The sequence below is a fragment of the Oratosquilla oratoria genome, chromosome 27 (assembly GCF_046742065.1).
Source record: "Oratosquilla oratoria isolate Oo_2021 chromosome 27, ASM4674206v1, whole genome shotgun sequence".
Taxonomy (NCBI): domain Eukaryota; kingdom Metazoa; phylum Arthropoda; class Malacostraca; order Stomatopoda; family Squillidae; genus Oratosquilla; species Oratosquilla oratoria.
Window position 1 is genome coordinate 38,960,034 of NC_134803.1, and position 15,000 is coordinate 38,975,033.

The following is a 15,000-nucleotide window of genomic DNA, read 5'->3' on the forward strand; positions in this document are numbered from 1 at the left end:
GGAAATGAGGAGTGAGAGGGGAAAGAAGAGAAATATGGCCTTTCGTCAGCCACAACCAGCGTTTCTATCCTCGAGATATGACCCAGAGAAGTAGAATCGGAGAGATGGTCAAGGAGACGTGTAACGAGGGCAGTTTAAATGTGTAGTAAAAAAAAAAAAAAAAAAAAAAAAAAAAAAAATTAGTGACTGAACTAGCGATTGCATAAGACTGGTGCAGTCATTACCCCATATGGGCGGGTATAAGGAAGAGGAGGAGGAGGAGGAGGTGGAGGAGGGGTGGAGGCGGAGTAGGAGGAAAAGGACGAAAAGGAGGAGGAAGAGGAGGAGGAGGAGGAAGAGGAGGAAGAGAAGGAAAAGGAGAAGGAGGAGAAGAAGGAGGAATAGGAGGAGGAGGATGTGGAGGGGTGGAGGAGGAAAAGGAAGAAAAGGAGGAGGAGGAGGAGGTGGAGGAGGGGTGGAGGCGGAGGAGGAAGAGAAGGAGAAAGAGGAGGAGGAGGAGGAGGAGTAGGAGGAGGAGTAGGAGGAGGAGGAAGAGTAGAAGGAGGAGGAGGAGGAGGAGGAGGAGGAGGAGGAGGAGGAGAAGGATGATGAAGAGTAGTAGGAAGAGTAGGAAGAAGAGGAGAAAGAAGGAGGAGGAAGAGGAGGCGTTAAAGAGAGAGAGGAGGTGGACGTGAAGGACGTAGGAGGTGAAGTTCGGAGCCTCGCTAAGGCGCATAATAGAACTGCAACCAAACAACGGGAGGAGGCTACAAGCACAAGAATCCCCTTGAGCTGGGCGACAACAAACCTTATGCAACCTGTACATAAGGCCCAGGTCCTGCAGACCCCCAATACACACTACACAGACGAAAATATATATAATATTTTCAGTAGCAAACTAGGGTTCATTTCACACGGATCGACTTTTCGCCGTACACCGTCCACGACACGACGTCGTACTCTCAAATGACTATGGGTGTCTAAAGATCACGACCACGCGTGTGAGAGCGTCCATAGATATCCAAGGTTATTTGAAAGCACAACGTCGTGTCGTGGACGGCGCACGGCGAAAAGTCGATACGTGTGAGACGACCCATAGGGTCAAATTGATCAATCCAGATTTTTTTTTTTTTTTTTTTTGGTGGGGGCATTATTTCTGGGGTTCCTAAGGTCACCCCCCCCCCATAGGGTAGAAAACTCATGCACACATAAGATCATAAGAATAGAGGAGACTGCAAGACACCATAAGCCCTACATTAGGCCTTCCCTTAAAACAGCCAAGTTTACATTCGTTAACTGCTGTTGGTAAACAAGTTCTTACCTATTTCCTCCTTAAACCTAAATTTATCTACACATGTCAAGTGACGCTTTAGTGATCCTGGCAGTGTCAAACTGCGTTAGAGATCACCATCGTATTCCCTGTGACGTCACTATTTTCCAAAAGACGTAATGCCGTGTATCCTTTTTTTTTTTCCCACGTGGTCTGCCGGGCTGGTACCCTCCTGGACCTCAACCTTGCGGGAGGTCCGTAACTGTTCATAGATGAACGCAGGAGAGACGGTGTTATCCACGGTAAGAGGCCACTCTTGCAGTGACGATACACGGAAGAAGCCGAACTCACCTCAGGTCTGAGGCGAGTTCGTACTTTGGGGGCCAATACTCAGGGTGCGGCCACACTGAACGCGGTTTGCTGGGAGGGTAGAGGGTAGCGGGATGCCTAGCGGGTCAGAAGCAAGAACAATCGCATGTTAACTAATACGAGTGGCCATACCAGATACGGTCAGCGGGGTCCCTCTAAGCTTATCCGCTACCCGCGTCCGGTATGGCCACTCGTATTAGATAACATACGTTTGTTCTTACCTCTGACCCACTAGGCATCCCGCTATTCTCTACCCTCTCAGCAAACCGCGTGCAGTGTGGTCGCACTCTCAGAGTGGGTGCGGTGCCCCTCCTTTGCGCCGTGGCCAGGATTCGAACAGACGCCCGAAAGCCCCATGCGGTTACCAGACACGCACGCTACCACTGAGCCACGATGTCCCCCCAACTCCGGCCCCCCGCTGCGTGTCCTGTTCCATAGAATGAGCTGAATTGGGACAATCGGGGACCTGGAGAGTCTGAGGTCACCTTCACCCTTTGCCGCATCACCCTCAACTTTATCTGCACTACAACCATCACTATCACCCTCATCTCTCCCACCACCACTATCATCATCACCATCACCACCCCTACGCGGAGGCACCGGCGGCGACGGTGGTGGTGATGGTGATGTGGGTGGTGATAGGGGTGGTGTTCGTGGTGATAAAGGTGGTGTGGTAATGATGGTGGTGTTGGAGTTGGTGGTGTTGGAGTTGGTGGTGTAGTGGTTGTGGTGGTAGTGGTGGTGGTGGTGATGGTGGTGGTGGTGGTGGTGGTGATGGTGGTGGTGGTGATGGTGGTGGTGATGGTGGTGGTGGTGATAGTGTTGGTGCAACTGGTGAAAATTTGCCCCATTCCCTGACTTGGGGAGGGCGAAGCCTCGCCCAGCGTCGAACGCCGTCCCGGGGCGGAAGCGAGGGCGAGGAAGCGGGTTCCGGAAGAGGAAGAAGAAGAAGAAGCCCGGCGCGGTCGGTGTCCGTTCTTCGCGGCCACCTGTCCGGAATTCCCGGTTGGCAGCACAAAATCCGGACCACACGGGGCATATTTTTCCGCAGCTGTTGTGGGTGTGTTCGATGGAGTCGTTTTCATGTCGGCGAGAACATAAAGTAAAAGCATCATCGGCCGCTGAAGATTTTTTGTGTGTGTGTGTGTGTGTGTGTGTGTGTGTGTGTGTGTGTGTGTGTGTGTGTGTGTGTGTGTGTGTGTGTGTGTGTGTGTGTGTGTGTGTGTGTGTGTGTGTGTGTGTGTGTGTGTGTGCGTGCGCGCGCGCGTGCATGGATATACTACGAACGTATATGTGTGTGTTTGTGCGCAGCAGCAGCAGTAACAGGAACAAGAAAAGTAACAGCACCCGCTCGACCACCAGCTACATTAAACTTAGTGGGAGCAGGAGCTGGAGGAGGAGGAGGAGCAGCAGAAGTAACACGAAGATCAGTAAGAGCAGTGGCAGCAGCGGAAGCAAGAGCAGGAACAGTATCAAGAGCAGCAGCAATAAGAGCAGGAGATTGAGGAGGAGGAGCAGAAGCAGCATTAAGAGCTGGAACAGCAGTAACAGAAGCAGGAACCGCAGCAGGAACAGCAGGGTCAGCAGCAGGAGCAGCCGTGTTTACTACAGTGTATTCCGAGTTCTCAACTTGTTCCAGCCGCCCTACTGGAGGCTCATAACTCAAGCCGGGGACTGTTCCGGCGTCCTTGCACGAGGCTGTGTGCGGGGCTGTGTATGTGTGCGTGTGTGGGGAGAGGTCAAAACGCAGGCGCACACGCACACAAGAGTCCAGCACGTGATCCAAAGACCAAGGTGAATAGAGAGAGAGAGAGAGAGAGAGAGAGAGAGAGAGAGAGAGAGAGAGAGAGAGAGAGAGAGAGAGAGAGAGAGAGAGAGAGAGAGAGAGAGAGAGAGAGAGAGAGAGAGAGAGAGAGAGAGAGAGAGAGGGAGAGAGAAGCGAATACAAAGTTCACCCTGTCTTTCATAATGAAGGGACTCTTTACGAATTAGTAGGAAAGGTGGTGGGGGGGGGTGTCTCTAAGTGCCGATGACCGAAGGCTTGGACTGTGGTAGCGTTAGGGCCGTTCTCGAAAAGCGGATGGCTGGTCACAGTGAAGGTCAGAAGCCTTCTAGGGTTATGTATATCCGAGGGCTCATCCCTTTTTCCTTTTCATTCAAGGAGGAAATAGGCAAAAACTGGTTTACCAACAAAGTGGTTAACGAATGGAATAGACTTAGTAAACACGTAGTGAGCGCTGAAACAATTGGTTGTTTTAAGAGAAGATTAGATAACTTTATGGATAGGGATGAAAGGTGGTAAGGGACATGGAACTACCTAGTATAGGTCTTATGGTCTCTTGCAGTCTCCTCCATTCTTATATTCTTATGTTCTTATTCTGTCTCACTACCATTCTCTTCAGTTGAGGGAAACTTTCAGTAGCGAGTTGATGTATGCATGTACAGTATGTAAATATGTATTTATGTATGTATGAATGCATGTATGTCATGCATGTATGTATGTATATATCTATATATGTATGTATGTATGAGTATGTATGTATATGCATGTATGTATGCATGTATGTATGTATGCATGTATGTGTATGTATGCATGTATGTGTATGTATGTATACATGTATGTATTGTTTTTATGTATGTGTGTATGTATGCATGTATAATGTGTGTATGTATGCATGTATAATGTATGTATGCATGTATGTATGTATATGTGTATATCTATTTATGTACGTATAATGTATGTATGCACGTACAATGTATGTATGCACGTATAATGTATGTATGTATACATGTATGCATGTATGTATAAATGTATGTATGTATGTATGTATGTATGTATGTATGTATGTATGTATGTATGTATGTATGTATGTATGAACACCATTGCAGCATTCATTCTTCAGGTATTCATAACGTCCTCTGAGGGACCGTATCTACCAAGCATCGCAACATTTTCCAGAGGCCTACATGAGCAAAGGCTTTATCCAAGTCAACAAAGCAGAAATATGCGCCTTTATCTCCGTCACGTAGTCTTTTCATATGTGAGCACCAAGCTTATAATCCTCCCCTCCCCCTCCCCCTCTTAAAACCCCTTTTTAATCCCCCCCTTAATCCCCCCCTCTTACCCTCTCCCTCTTTTTCTCATTTCCCTACCCGTTGCGGTAAACCTGAGAAGAGTTTGTCAACAATTATTTTCTTTCCCGTCTGTAGTCTCAATGCATTAACTAGGTTACTCTTAGTCTTTTTATATACCAAGGGCCTCTTGCCTTTATATGGGAGGTAGCCGAGGGCTACTCTTAGTAACGAGAGCAAACTTTTGAATTCAATTACAATGAAATTCGTGTTTTCTTTACAGATCGAATCCGAGATTTAATGGACGAGGTTTCGTCCTTTCTAATGCAACTCACTGCCTTTATCTACCTCATCGTGGCTCTCGTTTCTTACTTTAGTTTTCTAGATTATTCAATGATACTTTGAATTGATATATTCTATCATTTCATTTTGTCTACCGCTACCTTGCTTCACTCATCTCATTGATACGAAACCTAAGAGCGATGGGGTTGTGTTGGGGATGCTGTAAAATTCAGCATCCCTAGAAAACCCATGTAAAGATAATCTACCCCACATATTAGCTTGTAAAGATTAGCAACCCCAGAAATGAGAATGTAAACATAAATCGCCCTAACCTGACCTAACCTGACCTGATCTGACCTGACCTAACCTTTAAATAAGCTTGTAAAGATTGGCCATCTTCAGAATGAGCTTGTTGAGATCAACCACACCAAATATTAGCTTGTAAAGATAGAGAGCCCTCACATGCTCTAGGGTTGCCATCTTTACAACGTCCAGTGCTGGCAACTGTACATTTAGGAAAATAACTGTGACACTCTGTTAGGATGTATGGACACCAAAAAGCGTTTCTGGTCACATATGACTAAAAAAGAAAAGCTACCACCATTGACGAGTCTTGTTAACATAAGCAAAACAAGAGAGCTCAACTGCTCATTCCTAGCGATTGACAACACGATAGTTTTCTTCTTCTTCCACGTCTCTATTATTACCGTATATTAGGGGTGGGCAACCTTTTTAGGTGTGAGTGCCAAAACCAGCCAAATTATTGATACACAATTTCCTCGCGTGCCAACAGAGTAACATAAATGGTAGGCATAAACCTTTACCTCCTAAGGCCCATCCGTCGCCTAGAACAGCACGCAGTTGCCAATAGTCATACAAAAGAAATCGGAGATTTATTAGTTATTTGTTTTAAGGTGAGCTCTAGGTTTCGCGTGCCGGAAAAGAGTAATTAGTGTGCCATATTTGGCACGCGTGCTGAGGGTTGCCCACCCATGTCATATTGAGTTATGTGCACCACAAAGTGCCAATGATTTATTTTATTTTACTTTTTTTTATTTATCTATTTATTTATAGTTTGCGCCTTTACATATTTCTTATGAAACGTATGTTGGACCAAACATATCCATGTACCAACAAGGATAATGCATACGGGATGCAGCCATGTACCAACGTGTGACAGACACACAATGAGATCCACATTGGCTTGGGCCAACGAAGCAGGCCAGGTCGCCTGTTGCGGACCCAAAATAGCGGTTTAATTGAATGAACCAAGTTAATCCGAAAAGCCCCCTCCTTCCCCCCCTCCCCCTCCCCCCTCTTCCCTCCGAAAGCGGTTTATTTTTGTTGACCTCCCGATGATCAGTTTCAGGAAAGAGAATATCAGAGAATATCAGGTACCGCTCTCCCCACGTCATTTTTTTTCAACTCCCGATGGGTCAGAATGAGGAAAAAATGTTTTCATAAGAGAAAAAGATTATGCCACAGAGTATTTAGCCAAAGGCAGATTCACCAGGCTATCGGGCAAGACTAAATGATTTTATTTTTGTTTTTTGTTTTCGATGGACGGGAAAAAAGAATGATTGAAATTGAAACATTTTTTTTAAGTCAAGGCGAGAGGTAGTTATCATTGGTTATTGGTAATCAAACCGTTGGGTTATTGATCCATTTATCTACTATCTATTTCCATTTATCTATTCATTTATATTTGTGCATTTTCATTTATCTTTACATTTATATATATTTATCTTTAGTCGTTTATTTACTTGTTGATTTATCTTTTTTATCTATTTTGGGACTGCGCACACAAAATGACAGAAGTCTTTTTCCAACTTGAAGAAACAGAAGATGGCTTTACAAAGAGAGGGAGAAAAAATATACCAATTCAGTATGAGGTAGATGTCTCGAAATTCAGTTTATGAAAGCATCAAAGTCATAAATAGATATCTGGTAAAAAATATATACAGCTATGTCCACGCCTATGCACATATGCATCTACATATATATATATATATAAACATAAATATATATGTACGTGTACTTACTGGTATACGTACATGTATACATATGGATGTCCATATACACAGATAGAGCATATAGCATATACACTTACAAATACACATCTAAACTTCCCTTCCGATGACGTGATATATATAAAAATAAAATAAAAAACAGGAAAGCGAAGCTGTTGGCGCTTTCTGGTGAGGAAGACGTGAAGCCATCTACATCATTCAGCGAAAAAGATTCAGACGTGAATTTCAGCGAACATTCAGACGATGCCCACGAGATGACGCTGAGTGAACATTGGGGGCCCATACGTATCAGGAGGCCACAGCATCGGGCCGGAGTTAATCAGTGCCAACACGGTGCCAGAGTGCCACAACTGTCTAGTTCTTTCCTCAGACACCTTCATTTACATATTAACACCTCGAACGTGGAGGTTTCCTCTGTCGTGTCAAAAAATCATATAGAATACGCGTGCATGCGCGCGCGCGCGCGCGCGCGCGTGTGTGTGTGTGTGTGTGTGTGTGTGTGTGTGTGTGTGGTGTGTGTGTGCGTGTGCGTGTGCATGGTTGTGCCATTAAAGTCTCAGACTAAAAGAGAGAAAGAAGAGAAAGAAGAGAAAGAGAGAGATAGATAGAGAGATAGATAGATAGAGTGAGACAGAGAGACAGATAGAGGGAGAGACTACACTGTGTAATGTTTCCTTCAGCAGAATTAAATGTTTGGCGTCAGACATCACGAATGACACACACACACACACAGATGACCCAAATGGCAGGGACAGGGTCAACGACGGAGCCAGACGTCTCTCTCAGGAAGGACTCTCTTAAATAAGGCCTTAAGGGCCTCCAGGAAGGACACCGGAGAGGAGGAAGGAAGGGCTCTCATCGCTGAGATGGAGACGGGATGCCTTTCGACCTTTTTTTTAACTGCAGATTCTGTGTATGTGTGTGTGTATGTATGTGTGTGTATGTATATATATATATATATATATATATATATATATATGTGTGTGTGTGTGTGTGTGTGTGTGTGTGTGTGTGTGTGTGTGTGTGTGTGTGTGTGTGTGTGTGTGTGTGTGTGTGTGTGTGCCCTAATACATCCATGCAATTATACACGGAAACATAACATGCATGCATACATATACATACATGCATGCATAGAGACATACATACATGCATGCATACATACATACATGCAAGCATGCATACACACACATACATACATACATGCATACATGCGTGCGTACACACATGCATGCATACATACGCACATACATACATACATGCATATTTGCATGCATACATGCATGCGTGGATACATACGTACATACATATATACATACATGTATGCATACATACTTACATACATACATGCATGCATGCATACATGTATACGTACAGGTACATAGATACATACATACACATATACATACGTACATGCACACATACATACATACATACATACATTGCCAACGCACACGCCTATGCCCACACTCATGCTCTCGTATACAAACACGCATGCACGCACAAACACACACACATTCACAAACACAAGGAAACAAATATACAGTAAAAAGACAAGAAAAAAAAAGGATAATCAAGTACAATGATAATAATAAAAAAAAGAAACAGTAAAACATAAGTTTATGGCTTATCCTTATAAACTCCCCTTGCTTACTGTGTGGCACTTTTCGTTCTCTTCGGGCTGCCGCCTGGCGATTTCATTCATCTCTTTGATAGCGGTGGTGTGAAAACAAGACACAAACACAAGCCCGCTCCCAAGGTCAATGAAATGGTCTGGAGACGTCTAACATTTGATATCCAATAATCTAACATCTAACAAAAGATACCTCGTATTACGACCTCCCGTTAAACTATTACTCCTGATTAAACAAGTCAGTTATGCCTTGACCACTCCACGAATCATTTTATTTCATATCCAGTAATCTAACACCTAACAATCTAACATCTAACGAAATATACTGTTAACTCCTGCTGATTAACCACGTCGTTTATGCCTCGACCAGTCCACTAATCATATTTTTATACACAACAATCTAACATCTAATAATCTAACATCTAACAAAAGATACTGGTAGCTCCCGTTAAAATACTAACCCTGATTAACCACGTCAGTTATGCCTAGACCAGTCCACTAATCATCATATTTCTATATCCAACAATCTAACACCTAACAATCTAACATCTAACAAAATATACTGTTAAATCCTGTTAAACCACTACTGTTGATTAACCGCGTCAGTTATGCCTAGACCAGTCCACTAATCATCATATTTTTATATCCAACAATCTAACACCTAACAATCTAACATCTAACAAAATATGCTGTTAACTCCTGTTAAACCGCTACTGCTGATTAACCACGTCAGTTATGCCTAGACCAGTCCACTAATCATCATATTTCTATATCCAACAATCTAACACCTAACAATCTAACATCTAACAAAATATACTGTTAACTCCTGTTAAACCGCTACTGCTGATTAACCACGTCAGTTATGCCTAGACCAGTCCACTAATCATCATATTTCTATATCCAACAATCTAACACCTAACAATCTAACATCTAACAAAATATGCTGTTAACTCCTGTTAAACCGCTACTGCTGATTAACCACGTCATTTATGCCTCGACCAGTCCACTAATCATGATCATTTTCTATATATATTTCTAAGTCTTTGACTCTTATTCATACTCGTAATTACCTCATAACCAGAGACGAATAAGACAAAAAAAAAATGTCCTACGTGATTAGTAGGCCAAAGCTAAGGATAAAAGGACAGAGTTGAGTAAAAGTTGGGATCCCCCCTTTCCCCCCTTCCCCCCTCTCCCCCTCCCCTGCCCCTCTCCCACCCAATCAAAGGGAAGCTCCATCAGTGAGGTCATGCAATACTGTTGCAAGAGAGTTAAGCCGTGTCTGATGCCTAAGTGCCACACGTGGATGTGTACTGATATGTATCTATACATGTGGATATGTTTTATGTGCACGTGCACACGCACGTACACACACAAACACACACACACACACACACACACACACAGTGATGGATATCTGGAACAAATTGGATAAAACAATAATGTGTGCAAAAAGTATACACGAATTTAAAAGCAAACTAGACACCGCGAGATACAAAGACGGGACCCCACGAGCATAGCTCCCCTTCCCGTAAGATACAACTAAGTAAATACACACACACACACACACACACACACACACACACACACACACACACACACACACACACACACACACACACACACACACACACACACATACACACACACACGCACACCGTTTATTAATTTGAATTTCGTTTATAACTTTTTTCACATAAGAATTCTAAACTTTAAGACAAATTGATTTTCCTAATCATTCCAACGTTGCCTCTAGTCATCTACTTTAAATCTGCCTTTTGTTCTTTGACTTTATTCTACTCCCTCCTTTCCATGCCTCCTTTCTTTTATTCCTTAATTTCTCTTGCCTCTCCCCTTCTCCCCCCCCTCTCTCTCTCTCTCTTTCTCTCTCTCTTTTTCTTTTCTTTTTTGACTTTTTTCTTTTATTCCTTAATTTCTCCTGCCTCTCTCTCCTTCCCCCTCCTCTCCCTCCCTTTCTCTCTCTCACTCTTTCTCTATTCTTTTTTACTTCTTTCTTTTGTTCCTTAATTTCTCCTGCCTCTCTCCCTCCCCTCCCTTCCTCCCTTCCTCTCTCTCTCTCTCTCTCTCTCTCTCTCTCTCTCTCTCTCTCTCTCTCTCTCTCTCTCTCTCTCTCTCACTCTTTCTCTCTCTCTCACTCTCTTTTTTTATTTACTTCTTTCTTTTGTTCCTTAATTTCTCCTGCCTCTCTCCTTCCCCCTCCTCTCTCTCTCTCTCTCTTTCTCTCTCTCTCACTCATTCTCTCTTTTCTTTTTTACATCTTTCTTTTATTCCTTAATTTCTCCTGCCTCTCTCTCTCCCCCTACCCTCTCTCTCTCCCCCTACCCCCTCTCTCTCTCCCTCTCTCTCTCTCTCTCTCTCTCTCTCTCTCTCTCTCTCTCTCTCTCTTTTTTTTTTTTGCGGTACTAATAGCCACTCGGAACTCAACCTTGTAGGTGGTCTATAACAGTTCATATAGACGGTTTGTTGTCCACGCGATGCCAATGTTATTAACAGCGGCGCCCTGATCTCACGGGAAGTGTGTGTGTGTGTGTGTGTGTGTGTGTGTGTGTGTGTGTGTGTGTGTGTGTGTGTGTGTGTGTGTGTGTGTGTGTGTGTGTGTGTGTGTGTGTGTGTGTGTGTGTGTGTGTGTGTGTGTGTGTGTGTGTGTGTCGGGGGGGGGGGAGTACCCCTCAATCGCTAGCCCTCCCCTCTCCCCCTCTCACCTCTCCCCTTATCCGTCCCTCTTTCGCTCCTCCCTCTTACATAAGTACATAAGAACATAATAATTTGAGGAGACTCTAAGAGACCATAAGGCCTATACTAGGGAGATCCATATCCCTTACAACCTTTCATCCCTATCCATAAAGTTATCTCGTCTTCTCTCAGCGGTCACCATATTGTTACCAACGGTGGTATTCTTAAAAAAATCTTTCCTTACATAAATCCTTCCCTTCCAAGGATCTTTATAAGATTTATATAAGGATTTATATAAGTAAACCAACTATTGCCTATTACCTTCTCAAGCCTAAATTTGTCCAATTCAACTTCATAACTACAAGTCCTGATCTGCTGTCTTAATATGATGACCTTGCCTAAAACACCTTACTTTTCTCACTCCTGTACCCCATCACCTTCCTTCTATTTTAATTCCTCCTCCTCCTCTCTCCTCCTCCTCTTCCTCTTCTCCTCCTTCCTTCCTCCTCCCACTCCCCCCTCATCCATCATCCTTCCCCCCAGCTCTACTTCCTCACCTTCATTCACTCTTGTATCACCCGCATAATCTCAAGATGCTCGGCCGGGGGGAAGGAGGAGGAGGAGGAGGAGGAGGAGGAGGAGGAGGAGGAGGAGGAGGAGAGAGGGGGAGCGTGAGTCCCCCTCACGCAAGAAAAAAGCTTTTTAACGAGACTGATCCTAATGCAAAGGGAGCAAAGAGGTCATAATTAAAAAAATTACTAAAAAAAAAAAAAAAAAAAAAAATCGGGTACATTGGGTCTGACCACCTTAAGTATGGTAACTTCCTTTGTATATTTTTTTCTGGCGGAGGACAATAAGCGACCCCGGCATGAAAGGGACTTTGATCGGTCGAGACCCTCCTTCCTTCCCCCCCCCATCCCCCCCGGCCCCCAGATTTGTATTTCCTCTATCGGGACTTTCATAGGTTACGATGATGAAGGGGTTTAACCGGTTTTGATCGAGGTCGCTGTGGGGGGGGAGAGGGGGAGGGTTGGGGGAGGAGAGGGGGAGGGTTGGGGGAGGAGAGGGGGGTTCGAGGGTTGGAGGGGGAGGGTATGGGAAGGGGGAGGGGGAGGGTTGGATGGAGGAGGGGAGGGAAGGGGAGGGAGAGGGGATAAGGAGAGAGAGGGAGAGGGTATGGAGAGGTGAAGGGGAGGGGAGGGAGAGGTGAAGGGGAGGAGAGGGAGAGGAGGAGAGGGAGGGAGAGTGGGAGGGTATGGGGAGGTGAAGGGAAGGGAGAGGGGGAGAGGGAAGGGGAGTGGGAGTGTATGGGGAGGTGAAGGGGAGGAGAGTGTATGGGTGAGGGAAGGGGAGTATATAGGTGAGAGAAGGAGTATGTATGGAGAGGGTATGGGGAACTGGGGACGAGGAGAGTATGGGAAGGGTAAGGAGAGGGGGAGTGTATGGGTGAGTGAGGAGGAGTGTCTAGGTGAGTGAAAAATGAGTAGGCATGGGGAGAAATGAAAGGATAATGGGGGAGTGGAGTGTATGGGGGAATAGGGTGGGGAGGGTATGGGGGGAGTGTGGAAAGGGAAGGACATGGGGAGAGAGGGAGGGAGAGGGAGAGGAGGAGAGAGGGAGGGAGAATGGGAGAAGCTTTGGTGGTGGAAGTGGTGGAGAAAAGAGAAAGAAAAGGGAAGGGGAAACGTACGTAGGAAAGGAGGAAAAAGAGGAAAAGGGGAAGGAACATATACAGGAGAGAGAGATAAGGGGAGGCAAAGGAAAATCTAGAGAAGAATGAGGAGGAGGAGGAGTAGGAGGAGGAGGAGGAGAAGCAGGAGGAAGAGGAGGAGGAGAAGGGGAGGGGGAGGAGTAGGAGGGGAAGAGTAGGGAGAGAAGGAAGAAAGGAGGAAGAGGGAGAGAAGTAAGAGGAGCAGGAAGAGGAAGAGGAGGAGGAAGAAGAGGAAGAGGAGGAGGAGGGAGGAGGAGGAAGAGGAGGAGGAGGAGGAAAAGGTAGAGGAAGAGGAGGAAGATGAGGAAGAGGAGGAAGAGGAAGATGTGGAGGAAGAGGAGGAAGAAGAGGAGGAGGAGGAGGAGGAGGAGGAGGAGGAGGAGGAGGAGGAGGAGGAGGAGGAGGAGGAGGAGGAGGAGGAGGAGGAGGAGGAGGAGGAGGAGGAGGAAGGGTTAAGGAATTAGAGGGATCATTATGCAGCAGTACTAAAGCGCAGCGCCCGTTAGTCGGCCCGAATCGGAAGCCGAGAGATCGAATCCAACGCGTGCGGGAGACTCCTCGCGTCTCCGACTTCGTGTTTACGTTTCCATAGCAACAACTTTAGTCTCGTGACGTCACGTGGAGGATTTCACAGTGACGGCTAGTGACGATAGTAAATATGACTGTACCGCTCACAGTGTCATCACAGATGTGATGGTGATGATGACAGCAGAGTGTCAACGTGACATCACGACGTGACATCATAATGACAAAGTGTTGGCACAAAGAGGTGACGTGATGAGATAAGTATGTGATGCGGTGACTGCGAGCAAACCTTCGTGACGCGTGATGTGACGCGTGACGTCAGTGTCACGTGACACCAGGGTCAATTTCTGACACGGCGGAGTAACAGTTACCTAGTGTCACGCATATGCGGCAGTTTCCCTTCTGTGCCCTCTGCTGCTGCTGCTGTAGGGGGGGAGAGGGGGAGAGGGGGGAGAGGAGGAGAGGGGGGAGAGGGGAAGGGGGGAAGCTGACCCTGAGGTGACTCTCCCCTTAGCTCTGCGGCGGTGTAGTCAGGGGTACCGCAGTCACGGTGGCTCCGCCCGCAGTAAGAGACGCTTCCTCTTCTTCGTCGCCTTCGTCACCGTCTTTCTCCTTTTCCTCCTCTTTTTCCTACTCTTCATCATATTCTTCCTCTTACTCTTTTTCCTCTTCCTCTTTTTTATATTCCTCCTTTTCTTCCTCTTCATCATATTCCCCCTCTGGATCATACTCATCTTCATCGTATTCCTCCTCATTTTCCTCTTTTTCCTCTTCCTCCTCATTCTCCTTTTCCTCCTCTTCCTCTTTTTTCCTCCCCCACATCCTTTCCCACTCTTCTTCCTCTTTTCTTCTCTTTTCCCCTAGGAGGATAGGGAGCTGCCCTTTGAACCTCCTCTCTTCGACGGCGCCCTCCGCAGTCCAGACGCCGTTCCTCCGACCCAAGGCAACGCGCGGTTTCATTCAGCCGCGGGGAAACGCCGAAGACGAAATGGGCCATCAAATACCCAAGACTATTTTTCCCTGCGTTTGCCTCTTTAGTTGAATATAATCGCTCTACGATGACGAGAAAGACGTCAAGATGCGACCTTCGATCCATATACAGTCATCATATTAAGACAACAGGACAGGAAACGTAATCATGGAATTAAACTAGACAAGAATTGGTTTACCAAGAGTAGTTCACGAATGGAATAGACTTAGCAACCATGTAGTAAGCACCAAAACAACTACTTTTTAAAGAGAAGACTAGATAAATTTATGGATAGGGATAACAGGTGGTAAGAGACATGGAACTACCTAGTGTAGGCCTTATGGTGTCTTGTAGTCCCTTCCATTTTTCTGTCCTTATGTTTCGCTCCCCCCCCCCGCCCCGTCACTGTTGTAATAGAATTATGTAAATATGACACACACGGCTAGCAAGACATTGCAGTAACACTGA